Below are 8,738 nucleotides of genomic sequence, written 5' to 3'. Positions count from 1 at the left end.
ACGGTATAAATGTGCTTAATTAAGCTTATAGCCAAAACGCGGGGTCACAGTCAGATCAATGTTTGTCTTTCTTTATTTTCAGCCTCTACTGTTTCAAAATCATGTTTGTTGTTTTATGCTAAATTTTTATACAGCGAAACGGGGCATTTGCAAAAAGTTCATGTTCACAAAAAAGAGGTCACGCAGTATCAAGTATTTATGAGTCAATGAAGCAATGAGTCAGTGAGTTAGTGAGTTAATGCAGTTACCCGAACCCATAAAATGAACGCTAAAATTTCAGAGAGTGCTTAGGCCTAATCACTGAAAAGAGGGCTTAGGCTTAATCAATAAATTATTGCTATAATATTGACTGTGAGTCTCATTGACTCATTGACCATTTGACTCATAAATCATGGGACCTCCGCAGGACGAATTGTTCCAATGGCTTAATATATGACATGATATATGAAAGGATCATATATTTGCAATTTGTATTTTAAAATTGATTGCAAGTAGTTCGTGCTTCTTTTTTTACGTCGCATATCTGTACTTTGTTGTAAATGCCAAGTACATTCTTTTAAAAACAAAAACAAATTTGAAAAAAGAAAACAATTTTTGCAATTAGCATGTTGGAACCTGGGTGATTGTTAGTCTATGAGGATGGTACCCAAGTTTGCTGAAATTTGCTGTAAATATATGCCACATTTGCACATGGAAACTACAGGTGCCCAGAAGTGCACATTTTTTGCACCACTTGGGTTGACCTTTGGCCCACTTAAGAAAGAATGTATTCACCCTGCCTTTTTATATCAGGTTAATCCTAACCCTAACCCTAACCTCAGTGAATTTAAAACATTAGCAATGTGATGTATGTCAAAGTAATGTGTTGTTTAGTAGCCAAAATCGGAGAGGTGGGGTTGCAATCAGGGTCAGAAAAGCATTCCAATGCTTAAAAAGGAGATGGCCCCAGGCATTTGAGTGGAAATCAGAGGCAAGGGCTTATAATTCTGAATTTGACACAAGCTTTTATTTCAACCTATCCTGTGACCCAATGGCCTGTTTTTGGGGCACTGCTGTTGAACCCCGATCACTTCTTGCCATCTTCAATTGCCCTTCATTGTCCTCTATAATTCTTAGGTCATGCTAAATTTTATGTTGCATTCCTGTTGTTTCCTCTGACCTTCTTGTTTTCATCAGGCCTTCCCTCTACTTTGCTAGAAGGTCCTTGACCATGGGAAACCTCAGTACAATGAAGACTTTAAATAACTATTTTAAGAATGGATTTATCTAATATAGAACTGGAGCATTAGTAGGTAAGATTTCCCTGAAGCAGTGACCACTCCCATCTTTGTCATAAAATTAACAACTGCGATTGTATTGAATTGTCTTCATAATAAATAGGTTGAAGAAAAATTTAGGACTGGCAAAACAAGGATCTCATGGAACAGAGCTATGGATGAGGTTCGGATTGCGCGCTTGATGGCCAAGCATGGGAAAGATACTCTTCTTGTTATTATAAGGGATTGGCCGAACAGTGACAAGTACAAGGACAAGCCAGAACTTGTGGCTAGCTTGGAATATCTGGTATGTTGTCGTTTTAAATGGAAAATTGCAATAATAATAATAATAATAATAATAATAATAATAATAAGGGCAGAGACTAACCACTTTGTAATCTGGATGAGCAATGTTTGAGATAGAGCCACAGCACTCTTCTTACAAGCATCTGTCTTCCCCTAATTATGTAGACACTTTCCCACATTTCTTGAAGGATACACAGCTGGTTTACATATTATGAAATAATTAGTTATTTTACTGATTGCTTATCTTACAATAATATTTACCATTCACCAAATCTATTTTGCCTTATTCCTACGATTCTTCTTGCTAATACAATGTAATATTAGTTTAAAATCTCTGAAAAAAATTTATAAAGAAATAACTATGCATCAATTCCTAACATTTATGATTAAAGATTTGGGAACTTTACGATGTGCAGACTTAGGCAAGTTTGCTCCCTATAATACTCGGACGTTGGGTAGTTTCAAACATCGAACTTTTCATGTGCTGAACCTAATCATTAAATTCAGCACGTGAAAAAGTTCGACGTATGAATCAATTAGGTCAACAGATTTTTATTTGGGTCGACCCGCCGTTCTATTCGACTGCACCAGTCGAATAGAATGGCAAAAGTACGACACCGATTCAGACTTTGAACCTTCTCATGTGCCAAACCTAATGCATAAATTACTTAATTTCTCGATATAACTGCGCTGATGATTGGTTAGTAGAGAGTCGTGACACTTCACCACGTGTGCTGTGTGAAGAGTAAATAGTTAAACTATTGCAATACTATTGCGATGTAAGAGTTTAGTGTTGTAATTATTAAATTATTATACATTGTCCATCCCAAACTCATTGCACAATTCAAGTGGTAAAAATGAAATAAAAACACCAACTGAGTTTGTGGATTTTTTATTATGTAAATTGAACTTCTGAAAGTATGCCACAAAAATGGTTATCATCTCACTTGATTCTACTTGTCTTTGAACTCTCAACAAAAGTTTAGTTGTGTACATTAAAAATTTATTTGTACATACGTACATACATACTTAATTGACCGCTCCCCATAGGGGCTTTTCAGGGCCAGTGAAACACAACGAAACGACGAAACAGAACATCAGCAACAACTGTTAAGAATCCCAGCTGACCGGAGGCAAACCAGTTGGCTATTTACAAGTGCAGCTGAGAAGATGAACCAGGGACTACCAGGATCAAATTCAACGAGTGGTCAGAGCGGGTCTTGAACCCTGGATCTCCGGATCTCAAGGCAAGCGCCCTAACCACTGGGCCACGCTGTACTCACTTCATTAGTAACCGTTACTCAATACTTTGTGAATCATAAAGTATAAACTATAAGTCATTGCAATAAGTTGAAATTTTGTAATACATGTATTTATATTGCTGACACCTTCCAGAAACATAAAAGAAGAGTAATGAATATAGTGCATTATGCATTAGTTAATTCAACCTTATTTAAGGATTCCAATTTTCCTTAAGAAAAATTAATCTGTCAACATACTTCAGTGCTCGACCTTAACTTGTTTGATCGCTTCCCATGGGACTACTTGAACTGAAAATTTACTAGTCCTGAGTAAATCTCTGGTAGTCCTTCCTGATATCAGCATGGCAATATTATTTGCAATATCTTTTCGCCATCTTTGTAAATAACCCAAGGAAAAGTGTTTTTCCATTCTGGGTGGAAATGCCTGACTTTAATGGTTCAATCCTCTTGATCATATGAAGATTTCTTAGTCGCTTCTTTGCTCTTGCTCTCTTTTGTCTCCAATGTCTTTTCTGCGTCTCCACTACCCTCTTTATGGCGTTTGTTTGGATAATCTCTGTTATTAGAACTATAAAAACTAGGCCTCTAATCTCTTCATGATAAGAACACGGGCAGTCGAGACAAAGATGGTGGGCTGGGAGTTTGTTTAGTCTTCTCGCCTCTGTCCTGGCATTTGGACTATCTGTTTTCGCGATCGAAACGTTGCGAGGAACGCATCGAAACAACATTTACAACACGTGTATTTTGTTTTTCACCTAATGTATTTTTTTGTCAGACATTGCAAAAACTAATTACAAAGTAGTTACTGGTCCTGTGACTAGTGGTTCTAAGTTTCTACTAGTCCAGAAGCATTTTGCACTAGTCCAGGACTAGTGGACCACCGCTAAGGTCGAGCACTGTTGCTTTGATTTCAATTGAAACCTTTGGGCAGTAGCAATATCACCTTCTGTAGTGAACACTCTCTCTGAGAGAACTGAATCGTGAGATCGTTAGCAGGGCTGTCAAATCCGAGAGTCTCCAGATTTTGGACCGCGTCTCCCGATCTCAAGATTACGATCTGAAATCTCCCGATTTATCCCCGAAATTTGTCATTTCTAGTGAGAATCGACCTTACAAATACAACAATAAACTTTCAATACTTTGTGTTGCTTGAGTTATTTTAACAAAATTTAAAGGTTTTTTTCCTCATACACTGCAAGTGTTGCTATTGACGGATACTAATTTAAGTATTAATGTGGTCCGAAATAAACCAATCAAATCAAGTAACATATGCAAGACATAGTGGACTTTGTGGAACTGACTGTGCTTGGTTGTTTCAGAGTAAATTGTATGCTATCTGGTAACACTTGCCAGGTCGCTTTGGAATGAAGCAAAGTTCATTGACCATGATCCTCCAACATTGAACACTCAGTCTGGTAGAATTCAGATTCAAATTTCAAATAACCAATACTCTAAATGTTTCAAATTTCAATCTTTTGTCTAGTTAAGCTGTTTTTAGAAAGAGACAGTGACCAAATATACAAGCACTACCGTGACGAGGAAGACCCTACTCACCCACCACTACTTCATCTTGCTGCAGAGAGGAATTTTCCTTGTGTTGCAAGAGTTCTTGTTGGAAGGTATCCCTTGCTCGTAAACATGGAGACTGAACAAGTGGGCGATGAAAGGGTTTATTTGCCTGTGGAAAATGCACTGATGTCTTACAATGATGAAACAGCTGCTTATCTTATATCAGAGATGGCACCCGAAAGGTGGGTGTTGAAGCAGCTTCACAAAATTAATCTTACTTATGTTGTAGCTGTTGTACAGTCTGCAGTCATGATGGCTAACCTTAAGTTAAGGCTTAGAAAGAAGTTGGTTTACCACCTGAGTAAAGACAGAATTTGAAAGCTGATCTTTCAAGCACAATTAGCCCTTCATGGAATTTTCTCTGATGAAGGGCTAACACAGATTTCAAATTTCTTTACGTAACAGTGATCAATAATATTTACCATAATATTAACTGAGTTGATAAACTAACTTCTGTGTTTAGTTCCCCTGAATCAGTATCAAACACTCCCGGATCCTCCATCCCCAACAAATATACAAAAATATAAAATAAAATGTTCTGGGCCTCATAAATATAAATATATATATTACAGTAGTGCAAATACATATATAATTTTATATACGTAAAGTAGGCTTGTATTTGCTGTACTAAGAGTGCTCTATACCATGCGGTAGGGCAATTATAAATGAATGAATAATCAGGACACGATCATACTTTTGCCTCTGGTTTTCATACAGGTCTGTTTCGTACAGGACGTTTAGTTTGTCCTGCACTCATCAGTGTGTAACCAAGAGTGATTTTATTCGTTGAAGATTACCGCTTTTTAGTCATACATGGCCGTTCGTGTTGCACGCTCCTATTTACCTAACGTTTTTCAATAGGTATTTCTCATTGTGTCTACATTTACTAATCAACTTGTTGCGCTTATTGAGTGTTGCTGTTTGCGGCTGGCATATGATGTAATATTTTTCAGCTATGCATAAATTACAACGTTTTGTCGCGTTAGTATAATGCGAGGCGTGACAAAGAATTTTCCACGAAATTGTATAGTCGGTGTTGCTGTCCTTTAATTGCCAAATGTATTTGCTCAGTTCAGTTGAGTTGCTCTTCGCTCTTGCTTTAAACGATGCTTTATGGTTTGCGTACCTTGCTTTGAAATCAGTTGCTGTGAGTCCTACGTACTTTTCTTCCTTTTCGCTGGTCTTCACCGTTGCCTGATACACGATGTCTCTTGAGAGGCATTTTCCTTGTAATGGGCACGTGGTATTCCTCGGACAATTGCATTCCTTCTGGACATTATCTTTGCTGCCTTTTGCCAGTTTTCTTTTGTTATTTCCTTCGATGATTGTTCTTACGTTTGGCATACAGCTGTAGGATAGTTTTATTGTGTTCTTGATTGCAGGCGGAGTTTTTTTAGTGCTTAAGCCATAGTGATCTTGCTTTGACTCTGTTGGGTTGGGGTTCAAGAAGAATAATGCTTTCCACCTCATTCGTTTCATGAAGAGCTCCGATTTCTCGATGAACTTCTTCAAGTATGGTGTTCTTGGTGCTGTGGGAATGTTCTTCGTTGAATATTCAAAAGATAGTCGTTCCATGTCAGTACGCAAATTCAAAAGAGTGCTCTACAGTGAAGGAGCGGAATGTACGTAAAGTAGGCTTGTATTTGCTGTACTAAGAGTGCTCTATACCATGCGGTAGGGCAATTATAAATGAATGAATAATCAGGACACGATCATACTTTTGCCTCTGGTTTTCATACAGGTCTGTTTCGTACAGGACGTTTAGTTTGTCCTGCACTCATCAGTGTGTAACCAAGAGTGATTTTATTCGTTGAAGATTACCGCTTTTTAGTCATACATGGCCGTTCGTGTTACACGCTCCTATTTACCTAACGTTTTTCAATAGGTATTTCTCATTGTGTCTACATTTACTAATCAACTCGTTGCGCTTATTGAGTATTGCTGTTTGCGGCTGGCATAGGATGTAATATTTTTTAGCTATGCATAAATTACAACGTTTTGTCGCGTTAGACATGGAACGACTATCTTTTGAATATTCAACGAAGAACATTCCCACAGCACCAAGAACACCATACTTGAAGAAGTTCATCGAGAAATCGGAGCTCTTCATGAAACGAATGAGGTGGAAAGCATTATTCTTCTTGAACCCCAACTTAACAGAGTCAAAGCAAGATCACTATGGCTTAAGCACTAAAAAAACTCCGCCTGCAATCAACGAGCTTAAAGAATTTGAAGAATGTATGGTGAACCTGATCCAAAGCATCGAATTCAAGAACAAGCCCAATGCCTTCCAAAAAAGAATGCATGAGGATTTGAAGACAGTAAAGGACGACGCAAAATTGACCGTTAAGGCAGATAAAACAACGAATTATTACAAAATGGATCAGCGAAGGTACAACGGGCTCGTCGAAGCCAGCGTCACTAAAACCTATAAGAAAACGAGCGAGAGCGAAGTACTCTCCATCAACAGAGAAGCAAGACAAATTGCCAAAGAATTTAAACTCGAAGATCGTATAGAATGTCTAGCAGAAAAAGAAGTATTCATCAACCTTAAAGACCACAAGCCAAACTTCCCAAACGTGCCGGCATGCAGATTAATAAGTCCAACGAAATCGGAAATAGGGCGTGTGAGCAAAGTTATACTAAACAGATTGGTAAAGAACATAGTAAAGGCAACCGAAATAAACCTGTGGAAAAGCACTAGAGAAGTACTAGAATGGTTCAGATCATTCCCCGACAAGCAGAACGGATGTTTCATTGGATTCGATATCGTGGAATTTTATCCATCCATAACAGAAAAGCTACTATTAAAAGCTATTGACTTCGCAAAGCAGTTTAACACCATACAAGATTGCGAGAAAGATATCATCATCCACGCAAAACGCACAGTAGTATTCAAAGGAAAAGAGCCCTGGAGGAAGAAAGGTAATAACAACGGTTTCGATGTAACGATGGGGAGCTTCGATGGGGCAGAATCATGTGAATTAGTGGTATGTTACATGCTTTCGCTATTACAAGCAAAACATGGGTCATCCTTTGGCTTATACAGAGATGATGGATTGGGCATAGTCAAAGGGACATCAAGGTAAATTGAAAATATGAAGAAGGACATTTGCAAAACATTCCAGGAGAACGACCTACGAATTACGATCGAAGCCAACAAGAAAGTGGTCAATTTCCTTGATGTCACCCTAGACCTAAACACGGGAAAGCACATACCATACATGAAACCAAACAACGTGGTACAGTACGTCAACATCAAATCCAACCACCCCCCAATCATCTTAAAGAACATTCCTGAAGGAATCAACAAGCGACTGTCAGAAATTTCTTCGAGTGAGGAAGTCTTCAATGAAGCAGCCCCCGTATATCAAAAGGCGCTGAGCGACAGTGGATATGTTTACAAACTGAATTATGTTAGACCAACGGCTCCAAAGACAGGGAGACGGCAAAGGAAGCGTAACATCATCTGGTTCAACCCACCCTACAACCAATGTGGGGATAGAGTTCCTGAACATTATCCGTAAATGCTTTCCGAAAAGCAATAAATTACACAAGATCTTCAACAAGAACACAATAAAACTATCCTACAGTTGTATGCCAAACGTAAGAACAATCATCGACGGAAATAACAAAAGAAAACTGGCAAAAGGCAGCAAAGATAATGTCCAGAAGGAATGCAATTGTCCGAGGAATACCACGTGCCCATTACAAGGAAAATGCCTCTCAAGAGACATCGTGTATCAGGCAACGGTGAAGACCAGCGAAAAGGAAGAAAAGTACGTAGGACTCACAGCAACTGATTTCAAAGCAAGGTACGCAAACCATAAAGCATCGTTTAAAGCAAGAGCGAAGAGCAACTCAACTGAACTGAGCAAATACATTTGGCAATTAAAGGACAGCAACACCGACTATACAATTTCGTGGAAAATTCTTTGTCACGCCTCGCATTATAATAACGCGACAAAACGTTGTAATTTATGCATAGCTGAAAAATATTACATCATATGCCAGCCGCAAACAGCAACACTCAATAAGCGCAACGAGTTGATTAGTAAATGTAGACACAATGAGAAATACCTATTGAAAAACGTTAGGTAAATAGGAGCGTGCAACACGAACGGCCATGTATGACTAAAAAGCGGTAATCTTCAACGAATAAAATCACTCTTGGTTACACACTGATGAGTGCAGGACAAACTAAACGTCCTGTACGAAACAGACCTGTATGAAAACCAGAGGCAAAAGTATGTTCGTGTCCTGATTATTCATTCATTTATATAATTTTATATATAGAACTATTTCATTGCAAAGCATTTTGTGATAAAATAAAAAAAATATCCCT

Source organism: Montipora foliosa, chromosome 10 (assembly GCF_036669935.1).
Source record: "Montipora foliosa isolate CH-2021 chromosome 10, ASM3666993v2, whole genome shotgun sequence".
Lineage (NCBI taxonomy): Eukaryota > Metazoa > Cnidaria > Anthozoa > Scleractinia > Acroporidae > Montipora > Montipora foliosa.
This window is presented reverse-complemented; position numbering follows the sequence as displayed.